Source organism: Drosophila miranda, assembly GCF_003369915.1.
Source record: "Drosophila miranda strain MSH22 chromosome Y unlocalized genomic scaffold, D.miranda_PacBio2.1 Contig_Y2_pilon, whole genome shotgun sequence".
NCBI classification, from domain to species: Eukaryota; Metazoa; Arthropoda; class Insecta; order Diptera; family Drosophilidae; genus Drosophila; species Drosophila miranda.
In genome coordinates this window covers 7,658,177-7,670,095 of record NW_022881614.1, presented here as the reverse complement: position 1 = coordinate 7,670,095, position 11,919 = coordinate 7,658,177, and the positions used below count along the sequence as shown (strand labels likewise).

General features: G+C 49.4%; 1 long non-coding RNA gene across 1 annotated transcript; it reads left to right on the top strand.

The window, feature by feature from the left end:
• Positions 1–5,782: 5,782 nt before the first annotated feature.
• On the top strand, positions 5,783–6,532 carry LOC117193732. Its single transcript, XR_004474668.1, has 3 exons — positions 5,783–6,186; positions 6,243–6,396; positions 6,476–6,532. It is a non-coding gene; the product is annotated as an uncharacterized LOC117193732 (long non-coding RNA).
• Positions 6,533–11,919: the final 5,387 nt, after the last annotated feature.

The window sequence follows — 11,919 nt, the reverse complement described above, 5'->3', positions numbered from 1 at the left end:
CAACCCGAAGGGCATCGATTTAAATTGATAGAGTGGTCTGCCCGGCACCGTGAATGCTGTGTACGTCCGACTTTCAGGCTCCAGCTCTATCTGCCAAAATGCGTGCTTTAAATCGATGCACAGTATCCTCTACGCGGCTCAGAATTGACTCAATGCTATGCAGCGGGTAAGCATCCTTCACGGTTAATTTGTTTAGTTTCCGCGCATCCAGACACAATCGGTTTTTTCCCGGCTTCCGTACCAGCGTCACGCGGTTGCTCCACGGGCTCTCGCTGGTTTCGATGACTCCGAGACGCAACATTTCGTCCACCTCGGCAAACAACAGCTCTTGCACCGCGGGAGATACCGGGTAGAATCGCTCCTTTACGGGTACGGCTCCCTCGATTAATTGAATTTCGTGCCTTTCGAGCGTCGTTCTTCCCAAACCATGTGTGTCGAATGCCCTGAAGTTGTTCTTCACCTGGTCCAGACGTGTCTGCTGCGTGTGCGTCAACTCGTGCGGTTCCGTTGGTCTACTCCTAGTCAGCACCTCAGCATCAATTTCTGCTAATTCCTTGTGTCGTTCTAGGCCTACTATATGCGGAGCCAGACCAAACTTCCGCCAGAAATCGACCCCTAGGTACAGCGGTTGTTTCAGCGAGGGACACGGACACAGGAACAACTCCATAGTCTGCTTCTGGCCTCCATACGTCATCACCGTCGACACATGTCCCAGTATTTTATGAGGAGTGCCGCCCGCTGTTTGTACTGAGAATTTCTTTATGTCTTGAAGTTTCAGCTCCAATTCTCCTATCAGTTCCAGGCCACCTTTCCCCAGAAGGCTCACCGATGCCCCTGTATCCAGTAGTCCCATCAGCGTCCTCGGGCCCAACTTCACTCGTGCGAATGGCCTGTCATCCTGACGAATTGCCAAATGGACTGCAGCACACACCTGGAGCCGCCTCCTCTTGCGCCCCTGAAACCTGTCCCGAGCCCGCTGTGCTCTGACTGCTCCCGTTCGGATACTTTCATCGAGTTCGTCCCCCATTATCCGATTCCTGGCCTGTTCGTACTGCCGCTGTCTTTCCTTTATCGGCTTGCGCTCGGACCATCTAGCTTCGGGTAATACCGCTTGGTTAACCTTATATATGGGAGTGTAAATATTCTTATTGCTACTTCTTTCCTTAGGGGTATCTAATTTAACGTTGGAGGGCCTTTCTATTGGCTGCTTCGCGGCGACGTGGTACTCGACTCCTCCAATTGCGTCGTGCTCCTTTTCGCGTTTCCGGGCCGACATTTAGGGCATTTAGGGACGATGACCCCGGCCAGCCCTGGCCAGCACTTGTAGCAGAACAGGTTACGCACGGCCGACTCACACTTGTAGCAGAACAGGTTACGCACGGCCGACTCACACTTGTAGCAGAACAGGTTACGCACGGCCGACTCACACTCAAAATAGGTGTGACCCGGCTGAGCGCAATTCCAGCACTTCAGCTGGGTGCGGTCGCCTCCGGATTCCCTCGTCCTATGGACAGCATCCAATGCCTCGGTATGTTCCTCTGGGTCGTGAGTGTTCGCATCCAATTCATGTACTTTGTGATCTTCCCTGCGCCTACTACCCCCATGGTCTGGACCGCTCCTTGTCCATCGCGTCGCCAGCAGTTTCTCGGCGTCCGCACACTCTTCTCGCAGCTTCTGGAGATTTGGTATCTGCATTGGATAAATCAGCCTCGAAATTGCATCCCTAATATTGATCTTTATGATCTTTATTAGATCATAATCCGAGAACGGATTCAGCAATCTCGACCTCAACCCCAACCTCTCCTGGATGTACTGGTCCGCCGACTCCCCGTGGTGTTGTCGGCGTTCCCTGAGCTCTGGCTCTCGCTCGAACTCTGTCCGACGAACTTGAAACTGCTGCTGGAGACCATATCTCAGATTCGGCCAGTCCGGCATTCCTACCGTCCGAACATGCATCCAGTACCAATCCCTTGCGTGGCCACTGACCAATGTGTGAAAGGCTTTCAACCCCTCCGCCCACGGTACCTGATACGACGTCTGTAGATGCTCCACCCGGAATATGAATTCCGCCACGGGCATCCCCTTTGGATCGCCGTCGAAGCTAAGTCCCCATCTTCGTATATGCACTTGTTCCTGCCTAGCCTCTCCGAAACTCGGTCGATTCCTGTTAGGGTTTGCTCTTGCGCCCATCCCGTTGAACAGCCACTCCTCCACGGGTCTCTGATCAGCTTGGGTCCTCTGATCGGCCTCCAATGTTCGGTTGTCCACGAACAAGTGCGTTGGATGCACTTGCTGGTTCGCGGGTGCTTCCTGTTGACCTCCTCCCAGACTGGTTGCATTTGATCCCCGATTCCTTCCATTCGCATCACTCGCCGTTCGCTCCGCTTTTAACGAACCCACCACAGCGTTGATCTCTCGCATGAACTCTAGCATGTCCGCTTGCATTGACGATCTCAGCGCTTCCATTTGCTGCCCGAGCGACGCTCGGTAGGTCTCCTGTGCTTGGGCTAAGGCTGCGTTCACGGCTGAGCTTAACTCGGACGGTAACACCAGGTCCTTACGGGTTCGCTGTTGACCTCCTACCGCTCCGGCCTCTGGGTCCTCCTGGTACAACCCCGCATGTACGTTTTCCGCCACTTGCGACGGCCCTTTGGCCTACTGCCGGCTTTACCGTCCTGGGACCGAGTCGTCGGCCCCGGTGTTGTACGGCTGGTACCTGCGCTGTGCCTCTGGGCTACGCCTTGTCTTTCCCGACCCTTTAAAAATCTCCGAGTCACTCATCAACCAATTTTCCTAACGTACTCCTTTCCTTCGTCTATTCCCTATTTACTTAACTGTCTTGGTGATAAATAAATTGGGTTGTTTATTATCTGACTACCCTACTCCACTAAACACCTAGTTCCTGGCTAATTAATCCTCAATACCTTCAATCGTAACGAGAAAACAAATAAATAAATAGTGCAATAAATAAATAAGCGAATAATTAATTCCCTGTTTAGATAACCAAATAAATAAATTTAAATACATAAATCGGTTAATTTAAATCAATAAATTGATAAATCTAAATATCCAAACTGATTCAATCAAATAAATAAACACCTACATCTACAATTAATCGCCTAATTAAATGCAACACTAAATAACTAAATACTTCCTCTCCCAAACAAAAACTCTTTTTCCGATGACTTGCCTAATGCCTACTTCTAAAATTGCTTCCAAACAATGCTAGCGAGGATCGTCAGTCCTCAAAAAAAAATGATTTCCTTTTGGGTTTTCTTGCTTCGGCTTTCCAATAGTCTGCTAAATCACTAACAAAAAAAACATATAATTCCCAAAATGCTTCAGACAAAAATTCACCTTTAACTTGTTTGGTGGGACGAGAGACAACTGCATTAATTGTTTTGCAGGTGAGCGGACCCCCTTCTTTTCCCCTTTCTATTTACCTTCGCTTACTTTTTCTGAGTGCCAACTCCTTTTGCTGTTTCCTCCCTCAGATCACCGTGGATCCCCCAGAATCGGACAACGACGTTAATGCCTCTGGACATTACCCGGACCACGACTCGATAGATCCTCCGGCACCTCCTCCTCTTTTCAGATCCAGACAGCGAGCTCCACGAGTCGGACAACGATGCTACTACCACCTGGTAATACCTGGACCACAACTCGGGACACGCACTTCCTTCCCTTCTACTTTCGATACATAACTACCATGTCCATTTTCCTCTCATCTACTCCTCTCAGCGGCTACGACGGCTAGGATTTATTCCCGGCTCGCGGACCGGCTGAGTTTCGTTCTACCAGGGTTCCATTTTACACCGGGTCTTTAAGACTCGCGCTTAAAATCGATCCCTTCTATTACCCTTGGGCGCCATTTGCTATGATCCGCCTCTATGCCACCCTGGCCTATCGTTCCCAGCTAGCTCACGGGGAAGTCAGGGGTGCTTCCGACCCGATAAGCCAGGGGACGGATTGAACAAAACAAAAACAAACAAAAAACATACAAAAACGAGGGGGAACGTTGTGAGTTGCAGCGGACACCGCAACTCTACAGCTATACCCGATACTAAGTCAGTAGGAGAGAGAGCCACTCCGGCAGACGCCGCTAATTTGAACTACACGACAAAGAGTGCGTGCGAGAGAGACAGAAAATCAGTCTGATCGTGACGTCGGGGGCTGCGTAGCCAGTGCAAATTGATTTGTTCCTTTTGGCTATAAAAATGATCTTATCTGATCCAGATTCAGCAATCTGATAGATATGATCATTATCTATGATTCTGCGTTTTTAGTTTTCTCGTATCCTCAATATTGTGGATGCAACAGATTTTCGTTCTTTGTGGGGGCGGAAGGGGGTGGTGCGAAATTTTGAGATATACGTTTTAAAGTGAGATCTAACAGGAGTGCGGATACCAAAATTGGTTACTCTAGCCTTAATAGTCTCTGAGATTTGTGAATATCCCCAGATTTGCATCCTTTGCGGGGGCGGAAGGGGGTGTGGCGAAATTTTGAAACAAACTCGTCTCGGTCCGATATATTAGGAGTGTGGATACCAAATTTGGTTGCTCTAGCTTTTATAGTCTCTGAGATCTAGGCGCTAATGTTTTACTCTAAGCAAAGCCGGCTATGCTACGTGTGTGTTAGAGAGAGACAGGGCGAGAAAAAATGAAATTGTTTTCTTAATGCTGGCTATAATAATAATACGATCTTATTCAAATTCTGCAGTCTAAAAGATATAGTCATTCTCTACGATTCTGCGTTTTTGGTTTTCCCGTATCTTTAAAATTGTGGATGCCACAGATTTTCGTCCTTTGTGGGGGGGGAAGTGGGCGGGGCGAAGTTTTGAAATATTTTTGTAGCAGTGACATATCACAGAAGTCTGGATCCAAAACATCGTTGCTCTAGCTCTTATAGTCTTTGAGCACTAGGCGCTAATAGGGACGGACAGACGGACGGACAGACGGACAGACAGACATGGCTCAATCGACTCGGCTATTGATGCTGATCAAGAATATATATACTTTATGGGGTCGGAAACGGTTCCTTCTGGACGTTACACACATCCACTTTTATCACAAATCTAATATACCCCAATACTCATTTTGAGTATCGGGTATAAAAACAAATCTAATTTATAGGGCAGACTTGTCCTCGTTGGCACTTTCGTCAGCGGGGATACTTGGTTTCGTTATCCCTAGCAGGTTCCCACCCTTCCATGAGCGCCACCTTTTGAATTCGCTCCCTTTTAATATTCAGGGTACCGCTCTTCTTCTCGCTCTCGTCCCACCCAACTACCGTTTTCTATTCACTCATGACTCTTTTCAAATTTTCATTTTATATCCATTATATTTTCTTATTTATCTTCTTGAACATTATTAATTAATAATCTAGGTTTATATAAAGGAAACAAATACTAACACAAAAATACTAACAAAAAAAATAAACCCTATTTCGGCCGAATTTGCAGCCCCCTTCGATAGAGGTTGTTGCTTCCTGTTGGTGTGTGGGGACAGAAACGTGTCTCCAGTCGGTGCTCCGCTGACGGTTCTCGCACCAGTTTTCCGGCCTGGCCAGTACCGGGCTGCTGCTGCCGATGTCCGCCGCTTCCGCTGAAGTTGATGCCTGCCGCTGATGTCTTGGTGGGATCGTCGTCTTCACGATCACCAATTTTGTTTCCTTTTTTCTTTCAGGGCACGTGCGGCCTCCACTATTCTCCACCGGAAACTTCCTTTTTTTCTTCCTCGCCCCGTTTCCTTTTCTCCCACGCAACTCTGCCACTGCTTCCCAGGATCCACTATAGATGCCGCTGTCTCTTTCTTCTCCAGCCCTGATACCTATCGGCTCTCTCCAAAACCGCCCATAACACCACACTACCGTTTCCAGGATTACTCCGCCGAAACGGGAGTGCCAAGCAGGCGAGCTTTTTTAATTAAGGGGCCCCAAACGTAGGCCATCGCCCACACCCTGAGATTGAGAGTCTCTGGCTCCATCGACTGAGATGCCTGGGCTACTGCTTCAGATCCTTTGAGTGAAACACCCCAATACGTGAGCCTTGCAACGTCTCCAGCTCGTACAGACTGTTGCCCATACTCCGGATCACTCGGCACTTGACGTATTTTGGGCTGAACTTTGCGTTGATGTTGTTTTTAAATTTGCTCAACACGAAATTCCGCTTATATATTTCCTGACCCGGTGAGTACCTAATTTCTCGATCTTTTCGATTATACCTGTTCTTCGCTCTGTTGTAGGCTTCATGAGAGTTTCCTCGGACCTCATCTCGGACTATTTCCATCTTGTCACTCCTCGCCAAGGGGGACATTTGTGCATCATTTAGGGCGCCCAGTCTGCGTGCCAATTTATAATCTCGGCCGCTATAAACATGTGCTGCCCAAACAACACAAAGTATGGCGGCCTCTCGGTTCTGGTTTCGGCCCCCATGAGTGGACGGTGAACCTGTGTTGAATTTTTTGTTTCTTTGCAGGTGTCACAATCAGCCACATATGCCTTCACCTGCACGGTCATCCGGGGCCAATAATAGAGCTGTCGCAGCCGTCCCTGTGTCCTCGTGATTCCTCCATGCATTGCCACATCGCTGTCGTGAGCCTGTTGGATCAGTGTGCTCGTCAGGGCTTCCGGGATCCATAGCTTCCACGAAAACTCCTCTATTTCCGGCCGGCCAAATTGTGTGCGCTTAAACAGCAGTCCTTCCTCCACCTTCAGGTCTGGGAACTCATCCGCATCGCACTGGACCGACTCGATTTTTCTTCGGTATTCTTCATCCTCGAAGGCTGTGGTGTCGAACTCCAGGAAGTCGATAGCGTCAACGTCAAAGGGACGTGACAGCGTATCGGCGACGATATTTTCCTTTCCTTTGCGGTGCTCGATTTCGAAGTCATAAGCCTGGAGAGCCAACGACCACCTGGCTAGCCTCCCATCCAGTGCTTTGAATCGCATGAGCCACTGCAAACTCGCGTGATCTGTTATCAGCGTGATTGGCATCAGTTCTACGTATGCACGGCACTTCTCTATGGCTCTTACCGCCGCCAGACACTCCTTCTCTGGCACGCTATAGTTGAGCTGTGCCCCTCTTAGCTTCGCCGAAAAGAATGCGATCGGGTGCTCTGCTCCTTCATCATCCCTCTGGAAGAGAACTGCTCCAATCCCCACGTGACTCGCATTACACTGGATGAAGAAGTGCTTCTTAAGGTCTGGGCGATGTAGCACGGGGGCGCTGGTAAGTGCTTTTTTGAGCTCCTCGAACGATTTTCCTGCCTCCTCCGTCAGCTTAAATTGCCCTTTTCCTTTCAGACAGTCTGTCAGAGGAGCCGAGAGTGCCGAGAAATTTCGGATAAACCGCCGATACCAGCCAGCTATCCCCAAAAATCTCCGGATTTCTCTCACGTTCCTTGGCATTGGTATTTGGGTGATCGCCTGTACTTTCTCCGGATCTGTCCTAAGTGCGCCGTCGCCTACGATGTACTTTAAATATTTATAGCCGAATTTCGATTTTTTTCTTCCAATTGTCAGGTTTGCCTCCTCGAGACACTTGGCCACTTCCTCTAACAGGTGTATATGCTCCTCAAACGTCCGGGAAATAACTAGTAGATCGTCTAAGTATACAAAGACATGGCTTCGGAGTCGTTGTGGAATTACTCGATCCATCAACCGACACAGCCGTTGGGCTGCATTGCACAACCCGAAGGGCATCGATTTAAATTGATAGAGTGGTCTGCCCGGCACCGTGAATGCTGTGTACGTCCGACTTTCAGGCTCCAGCTCTATCTGCCAAAATGCGTGCTTTAAATCGATGCACAGTATCCTCTACGCGGCTCAGAATTGACTCAATGCTATGCAGCGGGTAAGCATCCTTCACGGTTAATTTGTTTAGTTTCCGCGCATCCAGACACAATCGGTTTTTTCCCGGCTTCCGTACCAGCGTCACGCGGTTGCTCCACGGGCTCTCGCTGGTTTCGATGACTCCGAGACGCAACATTTCGTCCACCTCGGCAAACAACAGCTCTTGCACCGCGGGAGATACCGGGTAGAATCGCTCCTTTACGGGTACGGCTCCCTCGATTAATTGAATTTCGTGCCTTTCGAGCGTCGTTCTTCCCAAACCATGTGTGTCGAATGCCCTGAAGTTGTTCTTCACCTGGTCCAGACGTGTCTGCTGCGTGTGCGTCAACTCGTGCGGTTCCGTTGGTCTACTCCTAGTCAGCACCTCAGCATCAATTTCGGCTAATTCCTTGTGTCGTTCTAGGCCTACTATATGCGGAGCCAGACCAAACTTCCGCCAGAAATCGACCCCTAGGTACAGCGGTTGTTTCAGCGAGGGACACGGACACAGGAACAACTCCATAGTCTGCTTCTGGCCTCCATACGTCATCACCGTCGACACATGTCCCAGTATTTTATGAGGAGTGCCGCCCGCTGTTTGTACTGAGAATTTCTTTATGTCTTGAAGTTTCAGCTCCAATTCTCCTATCAGTTCCAGGCCACCTTTCCCCAGAAGGCTCACCGATGCCCCTGTATCCAGTAGTCCCATCAGCGTCCTCGGGCCCAACTTCACTCGTGCGAATGGCCTGTCATCCTGACGAATTGCCAAATGGACTGCAGCACACACCTGGAGCCGCCTCCTCTTGCGCCCCTGAAACCTGTCCCGAGCCCGCTGTGCTCTGACTGCTCCCGTTCGGATACTTTCATCGAGTTCGTCCCCCATTATCCGATTCCTGGCCTGTTCGTACTGCCGCTGTCGGCGGCAATCGGCTTGCGCCCGGACCATCTAGCTTCGGGTAATACCGCTTGGTTAACCTTATATATGGTAGTGTAAATATTTTTATTGCTACTTCTTTCCTTAGGGGTATCTAATTTAACGTTGGAGGGCCTTTCTATTGGCTGCTTCGCGGCGACGTGGTACTCGACTCCTCCAATTGCGTCGTGCTCCTTTTCGCGTTTCCGGGCCGACATTTAGGGCATTTAGGGAGGATGACCCCGGCCAGCCCGGGCCAGCACTTGTAGCAGAACAGGTTACGCACGGCCGACTCACACTTGTAGCAGAACAGGTTACGCACGGCCGACTCACACTCAAAATAGGTGTGACCCGGCTGAGCGCAATTCCAGCACTTCAGCTGGGTGCGGTCGACTCCGGATTCCCTCGTCCTATGGACAGCATCCAATGCCTCGGTATGTTCCTCTGGGTCGTGAGTGTTCGCATCCAATTCATGTACTTTGTGATCTTCCCTGCGCCTACTACCCCCATGGTCTGGACCGCTCCTTGTCCATCGCGTCGCCAGCAGTTTCTCGGCGTCCGCACACTCTTCTCGCAGCTTCTGGAGATTTGGTATCTGCATTGGATAAATCACCCTCGAAATTGCATCCCTAATATTGATCTTTATGATCTTTATTAGATCATAATCCGAGAACGGATTCAGCAATCTCGACCTCAACACCAACATCTCCTGGATGTACTGGTCCGCCGACTCCCCGTGGTGTTGTCGGCGTTCCCTGAGCTCTGGCTCTCGCTCGAACTCTGTCCGACGAACTTGAAACTGCTGCTGGAGACCATATCTCAGATTCGGCCAGTCCGGCATTCCTGCCGTCCGAACATGCATCCAGTACCAATCCCTTGCGTGGCCACTGACCAATGTGTGAAAGGCTTTCAACACCTCCGCCCACGGTACCTGATACGACGTCTGTAGATGCTCCACCCGGAATATGAATTCCGCCACGGGCATCCCCTTTGGATCGCCGTCGAAGCTAAGTCCCCATCTTCGCATCTGCACTTGCTCCTGCCTAGCCTCTCCGAAACTCGGTCGATTCCTGTTAGGGTTTGCTCTTGCGCCCATCCCGTTAAACAGCCACTCCTCCACGGGTCTCTGATCGGCTTGGGTCCTCTGATCGGCCTCCAATGTTCGGTTGTCCACGAACAAGTGCGTTGGATGCGCTTGCTGGTTCGCGGGAGCTTCCTGTTGACCTCCTCCCAGACTGGTTGCATTTGATCTCCCATTCCTTCCATTCGCATCACTCGCCGTTCGCTCCGCTTTTAACGAACCCACCACAGCGTTGATCTCTCGCATGAACTCTAGCATGTCCGCTTGCATTGACGATCTCAGCGCTTCCATTTGCTGCCCGAGCGACGCTCGGTAGGTCTCCTGTGCTTGGGCTAAGGCTGCGTTCACGGCTGAGCTTAACTCGGACGGTAACACCAGGTCCTTACGGGTTCGCTGTTGACCTCCTACCGCTCCGGCCTCTGGGTCCTCCTGGTACAACCCCGCATGTACGTTTTCCGCCACTTGCGACGGCCCTTTGGCCTACTGCCGGCTTTACCGTCCTGGGACCGAGTCGTCGGCCCCGGTGTTGTACGGCTGGTACCTGCGCTGTGCCTCTGGGCTACGCCTTGTCTTTCCCGACCCTTTAAAAATCTCCGAGTCACTCATCAACCAATTTTCCTAACGTACTCCTTTCCTTCGTCTATTCCCTATTTACTTAACTGTCTTGGTGATAAATAAATTGGGTTGTTTATTATCTGACTACCCTACTCCACTAAACACCTAGTTCCTGGCTAATTAATCCTCAATACCTTCAATCGTAACGAGAAAACAAATAAATAAATAGTGCAATAAATAAATAAGCGAATAATAAATTCCCTGTTTAGATAACCAAATAAATAAATTTAAATACATAAATCGGTTAATTTAAATCAATAAATTGATAAATCTAAATATCCAAACTGATTCAATCAAATAAATAAACACCTACATCTACAATTAATCGCCTAATTAAATGCAACACTAAATAACTAAATACTTCCTCTCCCAAACAAAAACTCTTTTTCCGATGACTTGCCTAATGCCTACTTCTAAAATTGCTTCCAAACAATGCTAGCGAGGATCGTCAGTCCTCAAAAAAAAATGATTTCCCTTTGGGTTTTCTTGCTTCGGCTTTCCAATAGTCTGCTAAATCACTAACAAAAAAAACATATAATTCCCAAACTGCTTCAGACAAAAATTCACCTTTAATTTGTTTGGTGGGACGAGAGACAACTGCATTAATTGTTTTGCAGGTGAGCGGACCCCCTTCTTTTCCCCTTTCTATTTACCTTCGCTTACTTTTTCTGAGTGCCAACTCCTTTTGCTGTTTCCTCCCTCAGATCACCGTGGATCCCCCAGAATCGGACAACGACGTTAATGCCTCTGGACATAACCCGGACCCGGACTCGCGGACCGGCTGAGTTTCGTTCTACCAGGGTTCCATTTTACACCGGGTCTTTAAGACTCGCGCTTAAAATCGATCCCTTCTATTACCCTTGGGCGCCATTTGCTATGATCCGCCTCTTTGCCACCCTGGCCTATCGTTCCTAGCTAGCTCACGGGGAAGTCAGGGGTGCTTCCAACCCGATAAGCCAGGGGACGGATTGAACAAAACAAAAACAAACAAAAAACATACAAAAAAAACAAATCTAATTTATAGGGCAGACTTGTCCTCGTTGGCACTTTCGTCAGCGGGGATAGTTGGTTTCGTTATCCCTAGCAGGTTCCCACCCTTCCATGAGCGCCACCTTTTGAATTCGCTCCCTTTTAATATTCAGGGTACCGCTCTTCTTCTCGCTCTCGTCCCACCCAACTACCGTTTTCTATTCACTCATGACTCTTTTCAAATTTTCATTTTATATCCATTATATTTTCTTATTTATCTTCTTGAACATTATTGGGGGTTGGTGTGTGGGGACAGAAATGTGTCTCCAGTCGGTGCTCCGCTGACGGTTCTCGCACCAGTTTTCCGGCCGCTTCCGCTGATGTTGATGCCTGCCGCTGATGTCTTGGTGGGATCGTCGTCTCCACGATCACCAATTTTGTTCCCTTTTTTCTTTCAGGGCACGTGCGGCCTCCACTATTCTCCACCGGAAACTTCCTTTTTTTCTTCCTC